Raw genomic sequence first — 17,742 nt, forward strand, 5'->3', positions numbered from 1 at the left:
AAGAGCTCAGCGGGTCCTGGTGCCTCAGTGGGCCGGGGCCCTGCTCTCCGCACCTGGGGCGTGAGGACGTAGGCGGCGCGCGGCGCGCAGGCCGCTCAGCGCTAGGCAGGGCCCGTCGGCTGCGCGCGTCTGGGCGTGACGGGGGAATGAGCGCCGTTTCCTGGGCGTCTCTGGCCGCACGGAGTAGAGTGAGCTCCTCCCTCCCCGACTCGAGCGGTTTGCCGTGTTTCCGCTCCTTGCTTCTTTTGTTCCTTTCACCAGAGTTTTCTTGACTGTATACTGCATGCTCGACGACGTTCTAGGTGCTGCGGGGATACAGAAGTGAATCTGATAAGGACCCTCGCCCGGGGTCCTAGGTGTTTTAAGCCTGGGGAAGATGAAGAGATAGAATACAATGTAGAAAGTGCTGGATGCCTTTAGAAAGCTACGGGATTGGTGCCATGGCAGCTGGAGAGAAGCACGAGTCAGTCCACCCTTTGGGCTCAGGAAGACTGTTGAGGTCTGAGACCCTCAAGGCAGGTTTGAAAACTCAAACTTGATTGAGCAGTGGTGTCCGGCCTGTGAGATGACTCCTTTTTAAGACAAAAAAATTCTGAAAGATGTCCACAATTGTTCTGTAGTGTTTAGTCCCCTTCAAATACCAGGTATTTAGTAATCTTTTGTATTTTATTTTAATAATGAAAATTGTTCAGAATTCAAAAGGTGCCAAAGGGCGTATGGTGAAAAGTAACTCTTCCTTGCTCTTCTAGTTCAACTTCCTCCATACAAGCACAGTTACGTTTAGATACTCTGAACTCCCCAGATGCTTTCTGAATTTATAAATAAATATAAGCATTTTCCCCCACACAAAGTGGAAATTTATGATACACACTGTTGGGTGTATTATACTTAAAGTATCTTGGAGAATGTACCATATCAGTGCAAATAAGGATTGCTCATTCCTATTAACAGCTGCATGATATTTTTTGTAAGAATGGCATGATTAGCCAGTCACCTACTGGTTGACATTTAAGTTGTTCCCAGTCTTCTGCTATTCAGGCTGCAATGAATATCCTGGGGAAAATTATAAAATTATCATAAGTATATTTGTTACTATAAATATGTATGTTTGAGAATGATGAAAGCATCTATATATGTTTGAGTAATAGCATTAAACGGTAGAAGGAGACTAGTGATTAGTTCTGCAGATGGTACTTGGTGTGCATGCAGATTTAACTACTGTTGGATGTGTGGGGAGACATGAATGGAGATGAAGATTGTGGAATTTCAGGCATCTGCTTGCAGGTAGTGAAAGGGGGATTGGAGACTTCCACATTCCTGAGGTGCGATATGAAGGGCACACCAAAAACTCAGTAATTGAGATAAATAATACTTTAATGGAATATTTTAAAAAAATTGATGCAAAACATCCACAGTGAACAAGTATCAGAATTTTAAATTATTCATCTGCAGTAATATCATGCAAGGCCTTAGACAAAGTCTCAGCAAAACAGAAGGATCCGCATGATCCCTCTAGAGGCAATCTGTTTACAGATATCATTCTATTGGTCTTGGTTATCACACTTTCAAGCAAATTAATAATTTTCATTATTTGATGCAAAATAGAATAGCAAGGGAGTGTTGCCTATATGCTAATGTATGTATAGAATGGAAGAACTTTAATATGCCTTTTGGAGAATTTCAAACAAAAAGTCACATTGTGGGAGCACATCCATTTCAGTCCATGGTTGAAGAAATTGAGGTGGCAGCAGGTGCTTAGCCATTTGATTCAGCAGGGATTTCAATATAGAAGAAAATTTTAAGGAAAGAACTGTAATGAGGCAGAGTGGTGTATTAGAAAGAATCCTAGAGTCAAAAAATTTGAGTTTGAATTCTAATTTTTCGATGTTTACCAGTATGTCACCTTGGATGTTACTTAACTTTTTTGAGTCAATTTTATAATCTATAAAGTAGGGGTAAGTGACGTCCTAGAGAAAATTAAATGATATTGCATGTGTAACATGCTTTGTATTCTGCCAGACATGGAAGGTGTTAAGTCAATTGCTACTACTGCATTCATATAATGTAGTTAACTCTATATAATTTTCTTACCACCTTTACAAACATTGTCTCATTTGATCCTAATACGAATGCTTTGAAGTTGATAGGTCAGGTATTATTAAACCAGCTTCACAGATGATTAAATCAACACAAAGAGAGGTTAAATGGCCAAGTCCAGGTCGTACTATGTTGTATTAGGGGAGAGCCAAAAACCTAGATTTCACCATTGGCTCCTCCCTTTGCCTCAGTCCCCCTATTCACATATTCCCTGAATGTTTTCACATTTACTTGATAGCTATTGCCTCTCTTCACTGTCAAAATTGACTATAGTGGAGCCATTTTAAAATGAAGTGCAAGCTGCCTTTCTAGAGAAACTGCCTTGCTGTTTGAACCTTGAACAGGGCCAATCCTTTGGACTAGGCAAAAATGGCAATTATTTTACAGATAATTGTTTCAGAAGTCAGCAGGAGAACGGACATTCTGATCTCAAAGACTGAAGATTGTGGACTTTCTGAAGAGAAAATCAATAGTCAGTCAATGTTTAGCCAAGACTAGCTCTCTGCCTCCAACTCCGATTAAAATTCTTTGTAATAAAACCTTCCTTCTTTGCCTTTAAAAGCCCCTGACTCTTATACCTAAGTGGGACACTATTTGGGTTTCTTCCTGAATGTGTGCTCCCTAAGTTGCAATTCTTTAGACCCCAAATACACTTTTTGCTTTTGTCAATGCAAATAATCTGTAATCAATCTATAAATCAAAATTGGGGTGAGTTTATTATGAGCCAGGTCTGAGAACTATAGCCTGGGGCCTTCCTTCCCAAGGAAGGAAGGGAACCAAAGAAGTGGGGTGTGCAGAGGGTTATATACTGTCTTGGAACAGAGAGCATACATCACATATGACAGGAATATCTCTTTTACTACTGTCACGAGATGCTTAGCTGGCACAGCAGTGCAGTGGTCAGCAGATCAGTGGTCACAAGGTGAGCATAGCAGGTCAGTGATTAATCCTTAGTTTCTAGGAAGAGATGCTTATCCTTAAAGCTGGTATGGGGAGAAGTTATATCCTTATCTTTTTTTTTTTTTTTTTGTGAGGAAGATCAACCCTGAGCTAACATCCATGCCAGTCCTCCTCTTTTTGCTGAGGAAGACTGGCCCTGGGTTAACATCTGTGCCCATCTTCCTCCACTTTATATGGGATGCCACCACAGCACGGCCTGACAAGCGGTGCATTGGTGCACGCCGGGGATCCGAACCTGGGTCACCAGCAGCGGAGTGCGAGCACTTAACTGCTATGCCACGGGGCCGGCCTACATCCTTATTTTTAAGGGCATCATTCTTGTCTTTGGGACATAGTAAATGTTTAAAGCAGATGTACAGTGCATGCTCAACAGGCCTTGTCAGGCCTTTTTGGAAAAACGAGGTCAGGCCGAATTAGTTTTACACCAAGTGGCTTCCTCATATACTCCAATATATCCTGTTGCTTTTCATTTATTTATCATTTTCCCCCTTTTGATCTATAATCTTGATAGAAAGCATTGATGATCAAAATATTGTCCCTCAGTGCCAGTGTGGTTGCTGCCTGCCCTGGATCCATCATGTCCTTTGATGCTAGGCTTTCATCTCATTTATTTGCCCAGTTATCCACGTTAGGGGAAAATAGTGAGACAAGCATAGATGTATATATTAACAGAGAAAACATTTCATAGGTTATATAATTTTTCAATTAATTTTAGTTTATTGCACAAGCATTGTACATGTGCTTTTACCTGACTCCTTGTGCTCACATTGTTTATAATTATAGAACAGGTACAGTAACAATGATGACAATTCAATATTTGAAAAGATTAGTTTTGAAATGAGTTCTTTGGCATAGTCTTTATCAGAAAAGAAAATTCACCCAGGGTTGTAAGATCCCTCAGTCATCTCAAGTCACTCAGCAGTCATTACTCTAGCCTGCATGCCAGTCTTACAACACTGAGTAAAGAAAATAGTAATTAGAGGGCCAGTCCTGTGGCTTATCGGTTAAGTGCTTGCACTCCGATGCTGGCGGCCTGGGTTCGGATCCCGGGCATGCACCGATGCACCGCTTCTCCGGCCATGCTGAGGCCGTGGCCCACATACAGCAACTAGAAGGATGTGCACCTATGACATACAACTATCTACTGGGGCTTTGGGGAAAAAAGGAGGAGGATTGGCAATAGATGTTGGCTCAGAGCCCATCTTCCTCAGCAAAAAAGAGGAGGATTAGCATGGATGTTAGCTCAGGGCTGATCTTCCTCACAAAAAAAAAAAAGAAAATAGTAATTAGAGTATTATGACTAATACAAGAATTCCAATGAGTAATAGAAATAGGAATTGCAATCTGGATCAAAAAAGGGAACCAATACCTGAAGAGGACCAACCAAACAAAGCAAGACTGGATGTAGAATCGCTTAAGGCATTCACCTATTTTTTTCTTCATGTGCTTTAGCAGAGATGACCCATTGGAAGATTCATCAGGTATAAAAAACACAGCATTCAGTTTGAATGATTGTACATGTACCACCTTGGGATGCAGTTGAAATGTCTAAGGCCATTTTATTTTGAAGGACAGCCTTTCTCATTAAAGACATTTTAGTATTTAATAAGTCTGTTCCTGCTTGACTATTGCTAATGGTTTGTTGAGTAAATTTAGTCAGAGCTTCCATATGTGATATAACATCTTTTACCCCAAGGAAGGAACAAATATAGCCGCTAGATGGCCATGCCAGTGGAACACTGAACGAGCCCATCTGGCCTTAAAGAGAGGAACATTGGCAACAGATGTTAGCTCAGGGTGAATCCTTGCCTGCATCAAAGGGAAGCTGAGGGTGCAGTGTTTTAGCCATCTGGGCAGAGGCTATGCCAGAGGTTTGTTCAACATAACCACTGAGTTCCATTGGGAGCCACCTGATAAATGCCTGGCCTTCGAGACCAGTCTGTTCTAAATCAATCACTTTCTTTAAGTATGGTAGTATTCTGAAAACCTTAAATGGAACAATTATAAAATGGGTATATGGCTTAAGCATTACAAAGGTTTAAATGAGGAGATATAAGGTTGGGAATATAGGCCTAGTCCAGAGTTTTGGGACAGCTGTCTACAACAGATGCCATCTTCTTCTCCTGGTTTGGAGATATTTTCATTGGTCAGTTGAAGTCAGGTATCAGAAATAGGAACTGAAACCCACTCAGGTGGAGAAGGCTTTTTTGATTGAGTCTATGACTTGGGATTCGGCAGCATATGAATTGGTTAAAAGTACCTGGTATGGTCCTTTCCAATAAGGTGGCAAAGAGTCTTTTATCTAGTCTTTTCCAATGGACAAAATCTCCAGATTGAAGTCCGTGATCCTTAAGGTCTTCATCTCCTGGGAGCTCACTGTGAAAAGAATCAGCTACCAACCTCTCGTATCTTTAAGTGTCTCAATTAGACCTTGACAATAATGTAAGATATCGCCTTTAAGCAAAGTTGGTCCATACATTCCTTTGTCTAATTGCATAGGCTATCCAGCTAATATCTCGAAAGGGGTCAGCTGATGTTTACCAAAGGGTATAGATCTAAGATTGAGGAGCACTAGCACGAGGGATTTTGGTGGTGAGAGATTAAATGCTTCTGAACGCTTTGCCAATTGAGCTTTGATTGTGCCATTAGTTAAAATATGGCCAAATAGATTTAACTATTTGTCCAGTGAAATGAGTTCTCCAGTCACTGTGTAACTTGGTAGGAATTCCTCAAACAGGAATTATCCTTTCCAATAATAATTTACCTAAAGCTGTTGCTCTTCTGTAAGGAAAGGCCTCAACCCAATGTGAGATACAGATCATTACAAGATATATTTATATCCTTGAGATGGTCGCATTTGAACAAAGTCCAATTGCCATACCTCAAAGGGTCCCTTAGGAAGGTGAAAGTGGCCTTGTGTCCCATTAAATGGTTTTCCTAGATTATATTTTGGGCATATAGCACAACAAATATAGGCTTTATGGCCCACTGTGGGAGAGTTTCCAAAAGTATTGTTTCCCCCATAAAATAATCTTTTTCAGGTGCCCAATGGGTTAATTGGTATACATGCTGGAGCAGTGGCAATTGTGCTCCAATGGGCACTATTTTTTTTTTAAGGCCCAAACTATATCTGCATGGTGGTGTCAAAAATTCCCCCTTTTGATGCCACCTTTGTTTCTCTTCTTCCATGGCAATTTCTTGAGCCTGTAGAAGGAAATCTTTTGCTGGATTAGCAGAATTAATAGAAAGTACCAGGTATTCTTGAGGCTGGATGGCACGTACAGCTTGATAAAGTCCTTGCTTATTGTTTAAGTAAGACCCCTCTGTAAACCAAATTAGATAATAGAATGTGGTCAGGGTCGTTTTCCTCCTGTGGTGCTGGAAGTAACGTAGCAGGGTTAAGATAGTGAATAATATTTACCTATGAAAATATAACCTAAGGTTTATCGTCATTTACTGGACAATGTTTCCATGCAGTGTAGCATACAAAACAAGCCTAATTACTTTAGTATCCCCCTCTTTATAGGAAGAGAGAACAAATTTCTGAGAAGTCCCAGGGGCCTTCTGAAAATTCTCAGAGAAATTTTCAAGTTAAAAGAAAGACTTCATTTAGGATGTGAATTTTGGGGAAGCTTGTCAAAAATATCAAAAGGTTTTAAAACACTTGGTCAAACAAGATCAAGTGTTTGCTGATCTTGTCACTGTGAAACAATGGTTGTTGTGAAACAATGCTTAGTTATCCATTTAACCAGAGTGGGACTCACTCAAAAGTAATGAAAACCTTTGTAAACTCTTTATCAAGAGCAGACAAAAAGTCCAGGAAAATTATCCTTTTAAGAAAGAGAAAACCAAATTCTAATTTTTTGTACCAGCTTACTTTTGATATCAAAACTCATTCGCTTAATTAAATTCATTTTAATCTTAGCCAACTTGATCATGCACAAAATTCTTTCTTCAGGGTTCCTTTTCCACAAGCCTTCTATAACTTTCTTTTTACATTCAGAGTTTATCCTATGCCTTCTTTCCTTCATAGTACTTTAGGACAAATTTATCTTTCTTAACAAAACAAACAAAAATATCTTCATTCTTTAAATCTTCTTTACTAAAAACATATATCTTACTTTCCTTGTTTTTTTTTTTTTTTTTTTTTTTGGCATCCTGTGGTTTGGCAGATCCACAAATGCTGTCTAGAAACGTGCTTTCTCATAGAAAATTTCTCAGCATGGCACAAAACATGTTTATCAATAAAACCCAAGTATTTTTCCAATTTCTCTGTAATATGAAGCCAGAGGTAGAGAAATCTATGTTCAGTAATTAATATTTAATATTATATCTTATGTGGAAATGACCTAGATACTCAATAAAGTTTATCATTTAACTCAATTAACAAAACTTTAAGGCTTTAAGTTACCAAAAAGTTTCGAAATTATTTTAAGTACATACACCATAACACATAATTATTGTTAAAAATTTTATCCAATGCTTTTATCTTTTTTACATCTATTTCATTTACTTGTTTCCGTGCCGATAACTCTGAAAACATTTTCATTTTAATCAAACCAACAATCTTAAATAAGCTTTTATTCACCAAAGATTATTTTATATCATGTTAGCTTGAAAGACATTTGGGTTAGTTTCCATTACATTTATATAAGTGCTTACTTTAAGCCAATTAAATAGAGCTCTTTAGAAATTATACCATCCGGAGGTAAAATATCACACATATGACATACATGTAGACACACATACACAACAACTCCACAGCTATTGTTTTAAAATTACTGTCATGAGGGGCTGGGCCAGTGGTGCAGTGGTTAAGTTCATGTGCTCTGCTTCAGTAGCCCAGGGTTCGTGGGTTTGGATCTCGGGCATGGACTTACGCACCACTCATCAAGCCATGCTGTGGCAGCATCCCATATACAAAATAGAGGAAGATGGGCATGGACATTAGCTAAGGGCTAATCTTCCTCCACTAAAAGAGGAAGAATGGCAATGGATATTAGCTCAGGGATGATTTTCCTCACCCCCCCAAAAAAAAAAATGACTACCATGAATCAGGTATAGCAATATAAGGCTCACTAGTTATGAAAGAATAATTGAATCCAGATTTAGTTTTAAGCTTTTTCTACTAATATTTGTGGAGAGTACACTCAAAATGCTAGATTTTGGGAGAGGGTGCGCTTATGGCCATTTCTCTTGCCTTTCTTCCTTCAGTCTTAGGAATTGGTGATGGGCTAGATAACAGTTCCCAGAGAGGCAAGATGATAATCGTTTTTGAGATAAAAGAAATGGGCAGTATCTGAACTGCCTCTGGAGCTGCTTTCCAGTTTTGTAAAGGTTTTTAAGTTGAGGACAGTTGCTCTTAATTTCTCAGAATTTTGGGTTGTAACTTAAATGACATTATAGATCAATCTACCTTCCAACTATGTCACCCTAATTTTCTTCTTTCTCTCTGGGTATTTAGTTTTATTTTAACTTAGGGAAGAAGGCCTAAAAGTTCTTATCAAACTCTGAATATCAGCTTCCAGTTTGGCTGAATTTCTGATCATAAGTTGCTAAATCCTTTCAAATATCTCATCAGGTTTCAGCCAGGACAAACAGTAACTACCTGGCAGTATTGAACAATTCTGCTAATCTTTAACATAGCAGTTTCCCAGAAGATCTCTCAGAGTTTCATTAACTCTGGGAGTAGATTATGGGGGTATCTGTAAAGCCATGACCTAATATATTTTTCTTTTAGGTACATTTATTTTATTTTATTTTTTTGGTGAAGAAGATTGTCCCTGAGCTAATATGTGTGTCAGTCTTTCTCTATTTTCTGTATGTGGGTTGCCACCACAGCATGGATTGATGAGCGATGTGTAGGTCTGTGCCCAGGATCCGAACCCACAAACCCCAGGATGCCGAAGCGGAGTGCGTGAACTTAACCATTATGCCACTGGGCCAGCCCCTTTTAGGTACCTTTTTTTAAATTTATTTATTTATTTATTTTTTTATTTACTTATTTATTTATTTATTTATTTATCTATCTATCTATCTATGTTCCTTAGGAAGATTCACCCTGAGCTAACATCCGTTGCCAGTCTTCCTCTTTTTTTCGCTTGAGGAAGATTAGCCCTGAGCTAACATCTGTGCCCATCTTCCTCTACTTTATATGTGGGACACCTCCACAGCATGGCTGGCGAGTAGAGAAGGTCTATGCCTGGGATCCAAACCCGCGAACCTGGGCTGCTGAAGTGGAACGCGTGGAACTTTTTAATCACTTGGCCATGGGGCCAGGCCCTTTAGGTACATTTTCTAACTTAATTTTCTATTAGCTTTTTGCAACAACATCTTCAATAAAGTTATTTTTGAATTTTGAAGTTTTTGCTTTTAAGTGCACTTCTTAAATAACCTTGTCTAATCAGAACGTTCCTTCTAAGGGCCGGTGTAATTGTCCTGTGGCTGGCAGCAGTTTGGTGGGACCTGTAGCCTTCATTGGAGTGCAACCCACACTTCTGTCCAACCATCTCTGACTGAAAAATGAGATGCAACCACATTTTGTTTGACCATATTTTGGGAACCCGACCTGATGATTATTAAGCCAACCCCCAGGACAAAAAACAAGCTTGATAAGATGTTTTTGCTGGTCTTTGTAAATATTTACAGCTTCCGTAACATTTAGTCTTGAGCAATTGTGCAGGATGGTGGCGAGCTTGACTTTAAAAATTTCTCTACTACTGGCTCTTAAAAAGGACCCCCACAGTGGCCGCTGTGATTTTAAATTATCCTGGGTTATCTTGCCAGCCGTTTACAGCTGTCCCTGTTTTGTTAAGCACTTGCAAGTTTCAGCATGAAGCCAGCTGGAGCTTCGAGGGGAGGCTGCCCATTCGGGAACTGGTAAGCTTTTAGAAGCTCAATTTCCCATTTTTCTTTTAGTTTCATTTTACTATAAAGTCTGAACAATTTCTAGGGACAGTGTAGTCTGTCAGAAATGGCTGCTTATGGGTGTTATTCTCTGATGAAATGTCATAAACTTTACCAAGTGCTCCTAACCCCTGACACTGCTGTAAAACTGTAAGGCATTTAACCTTGGAGATACATCTCACAGCTGAAGAAGTGTCCACCTGACATCTGGTCCTGTACAAATGCTAGAGGCTCCCAAATCAAATTGGCTAGGAAGAGAAGCACCCAACTTCTGAGGCAGACAGCTTTCCCCAGATGGCTGGACTGTGTCTGCACACCTTTTACTCACCATTGCTCCTTACCTTATTATCTCCCTCTCTTTATTGGAAAGACAATACTCTTATCTGTATCTCCCAATCTAAAATGGGGAAATCTTGCTGACTGTTGGGTTTGTCATCAGAAGCCTCGTTCTGTACATGAATCTAGAGATCTTTTAGTATATTTAATTACCAATCTCTCTGCCATCCCACCACTAATTCCTTCTGCTAAGTGTTTAGAACTCCTTGCCTAACCAATCAAATCCTTGGTTTACTCGATTTCATTGTAATGACTCCATCATTTGTGTCCCCCTTAGAGTATATTTTCATTTGTACTTGGCAGAGAGACCCGTGGTGAACACACTGTTTAAATCACTATCAAACTAAAGGTCATTATGCAATTGAGTTACTGGTTACACTTGTTTAGTTATATGCTCAATCAGAAACTCGGCATTGGGCATCACCTTTGAATCTATTTCACAGACTAAAATGTGAAAATAATTGCACACATAGTCAAGGGTGTTTAATGCCTGGTGGTATCAACCCCAGTGAAGCTACTAGTTTTGGGAAAATACTTTTTCCTTGGGTAAGCACTGCCTTGAATGAATATGTGACCAGAAATTGGTCTAGGGGCTGGCCTAGTGGCGTAGTGATTAAGTTTACACACTCCACTTTGTTGGCCTGGGTTTCGTTGGCTTGGATCCCAGGCACGGACCTACACACCACTTGTCAAGCCATGCTGTGGTGACAAGGTAGAGGAGGATTGGCACAGATGTTAGCTCAGGGTCAATCTTTCTCAAACAAAAAGAGGAGGACTGCAACAGATGTTAGCTCAGGGCCAATCTTTCTCACCAAAAAAAAAGGAAAAAAAATTCATCTAAAACTCTGGGGAATATTGCTAAATCTGCCACTAAAGCAATAGCTGTCAAAGGTAAATCTTTGGATTTCCTTGCATGAATTATATTAGATATAGAATTGCTCTTGATTATCTCCTAGCTGAACAAGGTGAGGTTTGTCCTGTAATAAACACCTCTTGTTGTATATACCTCTGGTGAAGTAAAAACTGAACTAGACAAAATCTGAGCACACGCTAAATGGTTAAATGTCGTGTCCACTGACACCCCATAGTTCTTTGACGTTTTTAGCTGGCTACCCTCAGGAATTGCCTCTGGGTTCAAATCTATTCTCCAATTTGGACTTAGCCTTTGTTTATTATTATAGGAATTCTCACTGCCATAAAACTTGGTCTCTTCTGCATAGCTTGATGTTATAAAAACACCACTTGAGGGGCCAGCCCAGTGGCATAGTGGTTAGGTTCACATGCTTCGCTTCAGCAGCCTGGGGTTGGCAGGGTCAGATCCTGGGTGCAGACCTACACACCGCTTATCAAGCCATGCTGTGGCAGGCATCCCACATATAAAGTAGAGGAAGATGGGCACGGATGTTAACCTGGGGCCAATCTTCCTCAGCAAAAAGAGGAGGATTGGCAACGGATGTTAGCTCAGGGCTAATCTGCCCCACCGAAAACAAAAGCCACTCAGATAATGGTCACTCGGTGTTTTGAAATGATTGCTAAGGCTTATGAGCCTTCACCTGAGAAACTTCAAACAATGTTTGCTCTTAAAGGAACTTGACTGTAAGGCTTTTCTCTGCTCTGGCACCTTGTTGCTCAAAATGTGGTCTAAGGCTCCTAAGGAAACCTCCTTCCCTTGTACCCAGGACATGACATACTGGGAATGAGCCTTCCTGGTGATGAGGGATCAACGATGCCTTGATAGTTGATCAGCAATGCTTTCAAATGGTTGATCAGTGATGCTTCCAAAGAAAGATCTTGATCAAAATGGGGAAATGTCAAAATTGACTGTAGTGGAGCCACATTTTATTTTGTTTTATTTTTTTATTGCAGTAACATTGGTTTATAACATTATATAAATTCAGGTGTACATTATTATATTTCGATTTCTGTGTAGATTACATCATGTTCACCACCCAAAGACTAATTACAGTCCATCACCACACACATGTGCATAATCATCTCTTTTGCCCTTCTCCCTCCCCCCTTCCCCAGTGGTAACCACCAATCCAATCTCTGTTTCTATGTGATTGTTTGTTGTTGTTTTTATCCTCTACTTATGAGTGAGATCATACAGTATTTGACTTTCTCCCTCTGACTTATTTCGCTTAGCATAATACCCTCAGGGTCCATCCATGTTGTCACAAATGGTTGGATTTCATTGTTTCTTATGGCTGAATAGTATTCCGTTGTGTATAGATACCACGTCTTCTTTATCCATTTGTCCCTTGATGGACATCTAGGTTGCTTCCAAGTCTTGGCTATTGTGAATAATGCTGCAATGAACATAGGGGTGCATGTATCTTTACGCATCGGTGTTTTCAAGTTCTTTGGATAAATACCCAGCAGTGGAATAGCTGGATCATATGGTAGTTCTATTCTTATTTTTTTGAGGAATCTCCATACTGTTTTCCATAGCGGCTGCACCAGTTTGCACTCCCACCAGCAGTGTATGGGGGTTCCTTTCTCTCCACATCCTCTCCAAAACTTGTTGTTTCCTGTCTTGTTAATTATAACCATTCTGATGGCCATGAGGTGATATCTCATTGTAGTTTTGATTTGCATTTCCCTGATAGTTAATGATGTTGAACATCTTGTCATGTGCCTGTTGGCCATCTGTATATCTTCTTTGGAGAAATGTCTGTTCAGGTCTTTTGCCCATTTTTTAACTGGGTTTAGTTTTTTTGTTGTTGAGATGTATGAGTTCTTTATATATTTTGGATATTAACCTGTTATCAGATATATGATTTGCAAATATCTTCTCCCAATTGTTAGATTGTCTTTTCATTTTGTTGATGGTTTCCTTTGCTGTGCAGAAGTTTTTAGTTCGATGTAGTCCCATTTGTTTATTTTTTCTATTGTTTCCCTTGCCTGGTCAGACATGGTACTTGAAAATATGTTGCTAAGACCGATGTTGAAGAGCGTACTGCCTATGTTTTCTTCTAGAAGTTTCAAAGTTTCAGGTCTTTCATTCAAGTCTTTAATCCATTTTGAGTTAATTTTTGTGTATGGTGTAAGATAATGGTCTATTTTCATTTTTTTACATGTGGCTGTCAAGTTTTCCCAACACCATTTGTTGAAGAGACTTTCCTTTTTCCATTGTCTGTTCTTGGCTCCCTTGTTGAAAATAAGCTGTTCATACATGTGTGAGTTTATTCTGGGCTCTCAATTCTGTTCCATTGATCTGTGTGTCTCTTTTTGTGCCAGTACCATGCTGTTTTGGTTACTATAGCTTTATAGTGTATTTTGAAACCACGGAGTGTGATACCTCCAGCTTTGTTCTTTTTTCTCAGGATTGCTTTGGCTATTTGGGCTCTTTTGTTGTTCCATATAAATTTTAGGATTCTTCGTTCTATTTTTGTGAAAAGTGTTGTTGGCACTTTGATTGGCATTGCATTGAATCTATGGATTGCTTTAGGAAGTATGGACATTTTAACCATGTTAATTCTTCCAATCCAACAGCACAGAATATCTTTCCAATTCTTTGTGCCTTCTTCAATTTCTTTCAATAATGTTTTATAGCTTTCAGTGCACAGATCTTTCACCTCTTTGGTTAAGTTTGTTCCTAGGTATTTTATGCTTTCTGTTGCGATTGTAAATGGGATTGTATTCTCAATTTCTCTTTCTGCTACTTTGTTGATAGTGTATCGAAACACAACTGATTTTTGTATATTGATTGTGTATCCTGCAACTTTACCGTATCCATTTATTATTTCTAAAAGTTTTTTGGTGGATTCGTTAGGGTTTTCTATATATAAAATGATGTCATCTGTAAAAAGTGACAGTTTCACTTCTTCCTTTCCAATTTGGATCCCTTTTATTTCTTTTTCTTGTCTGATTGTTCTATGACTTCCAATACTATGTTAAATAGGAGTGGTGAAAGTGGTTGGTTCACCACTGGTTGGTTGTATGGTTCCTGTTCTTAGAGGAATAGCTTTCAGTTTTTCACCATTGAGAATGATATTAGCTGTGGGTTTGTCATATATGGCCGTTGTTATGCTGAGGTACTTTCCTTCTATACCCATGTTATTCAGAGTTTCTATCATAAATGGATGCTCTATCTTGTCAAATACTTTCTCTGCATCCATTGAGATGATCATGTGATTTTCCTTCTTCAGTTTGTTAATCTGGTGTATCACGTTGATTGATTTGCAGATGTTGAACCATTCCTGCATCCCTGGAATAAATCTCACTTGATCATGTTGTATGATCATTTTAATGTATTGTTGTATTCTATTTACTAGTATTTTGTTGAGGATTTTTGCATCGATGTTCATCAGTGATATTGGCCTGTAATTTTCTTTTTTTGTGTTTTCCTTGTCCAGTTTTGGTATCAGGGTAATGTTGGCTTCATAGAATGAGTTAGGAAACTTCCCCTCCTCTTCAATTTTTGGGAAGAGTTTGAGAAGGATAGGTATTAAGTCTTCTTTGAATGTTTGGTAGAATTCACCAGGAAAGCCATCTTGTCTTGGAATTTTATTTTTTGTGAGGTTTTTGATTACTGTTTCGATCTCCTTACTGGTGATTAGTTTATTCAAATTCTATATTTCTTCTTGATTCAGTTTTGGAAGGTTGTATGATTCTAAGAATTTATCCATTTCTTCTAGATTATCCAATTTATTGCAGTATAGCGTTTGATAGTACTCTCCTGTAATTTTTTTGTATTTCTGAGGTGTCTGTTTTAATTTCTCCTCTTTCACTTCTGGTTTTATTTATTTGAGCCTTCTCTCTTTTTTTCTTGGTGAGTCTAACTAAAGGTTTGTCAATTTTGTTTATCTTTTCAAAGAACCAGGCCTTGATTTTTTCTACTGTTTTTTTAGTCTCTCATTCATTTATTTCTGCTCTAATTTTTATTATTTCCCTCTCTGCTGACTTGGGGCTTTGCTTGTTTTTCTTTTTCTAATTCTGTTAGGTGTAGTTTAAGATAACTTATTTGATATTTTTCTTGTTTGTTGAGGTAGGCCTGTATTGCTATAAACTTCCCTCTTAGAACCACTTTTGCTGTATCCCATAAATTCTGGCATGTTGTATTTTCATTGTCATTTGTCTCCAGGTATTTTTTAATTTCTCCTTTGATTTCTTCATTGACCCAGTCATTGTTCAGTAGCATTTTGTTTAATCTCCACATGGTTGTGACTTTTCTGATTTTCTTCCTATAATTGATTTCTTTTTCTTTTTTTTCTTGTGAGGAAGATCAGCCCTGAGCTAACATCCATGCTAATCCTCCTCTTTTTGCTGAGGAAGACCGGCTCTAAGCTAACATCTATTGCCAATCCTCCTCTTTTTTTTCCCCAAAGCCCCAGTAGATAGTTGTATGTCATAGTTGCACATCCTTCTAGTTGCTGTATGTGGGACGTGGCCTCAGCATGGCCGGAGAAGCTGTGCGTTGGTGCACGCCAGGGATCTGAACCCGGGCCGCCAGTGGCGGAGCGTGTGCACTTAATCGCTAAGCCACGGGGCCGGCCCCCGTATAATTGATTTCTAGTTTCATACTGTTGTGGTCAGAAAAGATGCTTGGTATTATTTCAGTCTTCTTAAACTTATTGAGACTTGTTTCGTGGCCAAAAATGTGATCAATCCTGGAGAATACTCCATGTGCATTTGAAAAGAATGTGTATTTTTTGGTTTTTGGATGGAATGTTCTGTATATATCTACTAAGCCCATCTGGTTTAGTGTGTCATTTAAGGCCAGTGTTTCCTTATTGATCTTCTGTTTGGATGATCTATCCATTGGTGTAAGTGGAGTGTTAAAGTCCCCTACTATTATTGTGTTGCTGCCTATTTCTCCTTTTATGTCTGTTAATAATTGCTCTATATATTTAGGGTGCTCCTATGTTGAGTGCATAAATATTTACAAATGTTATATCCTCTTGTTGGTTTGTTCCCTTGATCATTATGTAGTGCCCTTCTTTGTCTCTTGTTACAGTTTTTGTTTTAAAGTCCATTTTGTCTTACATAAGTATTGCTACCCCAGCTTTCTTTTCATTGCCATTTGCATGGAATATCTTTTTCCATCCCTTCACTTTCAGTTTGTGAGTGTCTTTAGGTCTAAAGTGTGTCTCTTGTATGAGGCATATATATGGGTCTTGTTTTTTTATCCAGTCAGCCACCCTATGCCTTTTATGTGTGTGTGTGTGTGTGAGGAAGATTAGCCCTGAGCTAACATCTGTTGCCAATCCTCCTCTTGTTGCTGAGGAAGACTGGCCCTGGGCTAACATCTGTGCCCATCTTCCACCACTCCACAAGTGGTGTGTTGGTGCATGCCCGAGATCTGAACCCTGGGCCACCGCAGTGGAGCGTACTCACTTAACCACTACACCACCGGGCTGGTCCCCATCCTACGCCTTTTGATTGGAACATTTATTCCATTGACATTTAAAGTAGCTATTGATAAATACGTACTTATTGCCATTTTGTTACTTTATTTCTGGGTGTTTTAGTCGTTCTTCTCTGTTCCTTTCTTCTTGTGTTGCTCTCTTCCCTTGTGCTTTGATGGCTTTCTTTAGTATTATGTTTGGGTTCCTTTCTCTTTGTTTTTTGTGTATTTATTATAGGTTTCTGGTTTGTGATTACCGTGAGGTTCATATATAATAACCTATGTATATAGCAATCTATATTAACTTGATGGTCTCTTTAGTTTGACCTCTTTCTAAAAGCTCTACTCTTTTACTCCCCTCCTCCCACATTTTATGTTTTTGTTATCATATCTAACCTCCTTTTTGTGTGTTTGTATCCATTACCCTCTTATCATGGAAATAGATAATTTTTTCCCATTTGTGGTCTTCTCTTTTCCCCTTAAATAAGTCCCTTTAACATTTCTTGTAGGACTGTTTTCTTGGTGATTAACTCCTTTAATTTTTGCTTGTCTGGGCAACTCTTTACCTCTCCTTCCATTCTGAATGATAACCTTGCTGGGTAGAGTATTCTTGGCTGTAGGCTTTCTCCTTTTAGCACTTTAAATATATCATGCTAGTCTCTTCTAGCCTGTAAGGCTTCTGCTGAGAAGTCAGCTGATAGCCTTATGTGGTTTCCTTTGTATGTAACTTGTTGCCTTTCTCTTGTTGCTTCTAGGATTCTCTCTTTATCTTTAATTCTGGACATTTTAATTATGATGTGTCTTGGTGTGGGCCTCTTTGGGTTCATCTTGCTTGGTGCTCTCTGTGCTTCCTGTACCTGAATGTCTGTTTCCTTCCTTAGGTTAGGAAAGTTTTCAGCTATTATTTCTTCAAATAGCTTCTCTGCCCCTTTGTCTCTCTCTTCTCCTTTTGGGACACCTATAACACGGATGTTAGTGCACTTGATGTTGTCCCAGAGGTCCCTTAGACTGTTCTCACTCTTTTTAATTCTTTTTTCTTTTATCTGTTCATCTTGGGTGATTTCCTCTAGTCTTTCATCCAGCTCGCTGATCCA

At 39.0% G+C, this 17,742-nt stretch overlaps 1 long non-coding RNA gene across 1 annotated transcript; it reads left to right on the forward strand.

Annotated features, from left to right (window-relative positions):
- Positions 1 to 21: 21 nt before the first annotated feature.
- LOC131422357 (uncharacterized) lies at positions 22 to 9,663 on the forward strand. Its single transcript, XR_009224074.1, has 4 exons — positions 22 to 644; positions 8,899 to 9,014; positions 9,108 to 9,345; positions 9,480 to 9,663. It is a non-coding gene; the product is annotated as an uncharacterized LOC131422357 (long non-coding RNA).
- Positions 9,664 to 17,742: the final 8,079 nt, after the last annotated feature.

The sequence above is a fragment of the Diceros bicornis genome, chromosome 26 (assembly GCF_020826845.1).
Source record: "Diceros bicornis minor isolate mBicDic1 chromosome 26, mDicBic1.mat.cur, whole genome shotgun sequence".
Classification (NCBI taxonomy): Eukaryota; Metazoa; Chordata; class Mammalia; order Perissodactyla; family Rhinocerotidae; genus Diceros; species Diceros bicornis.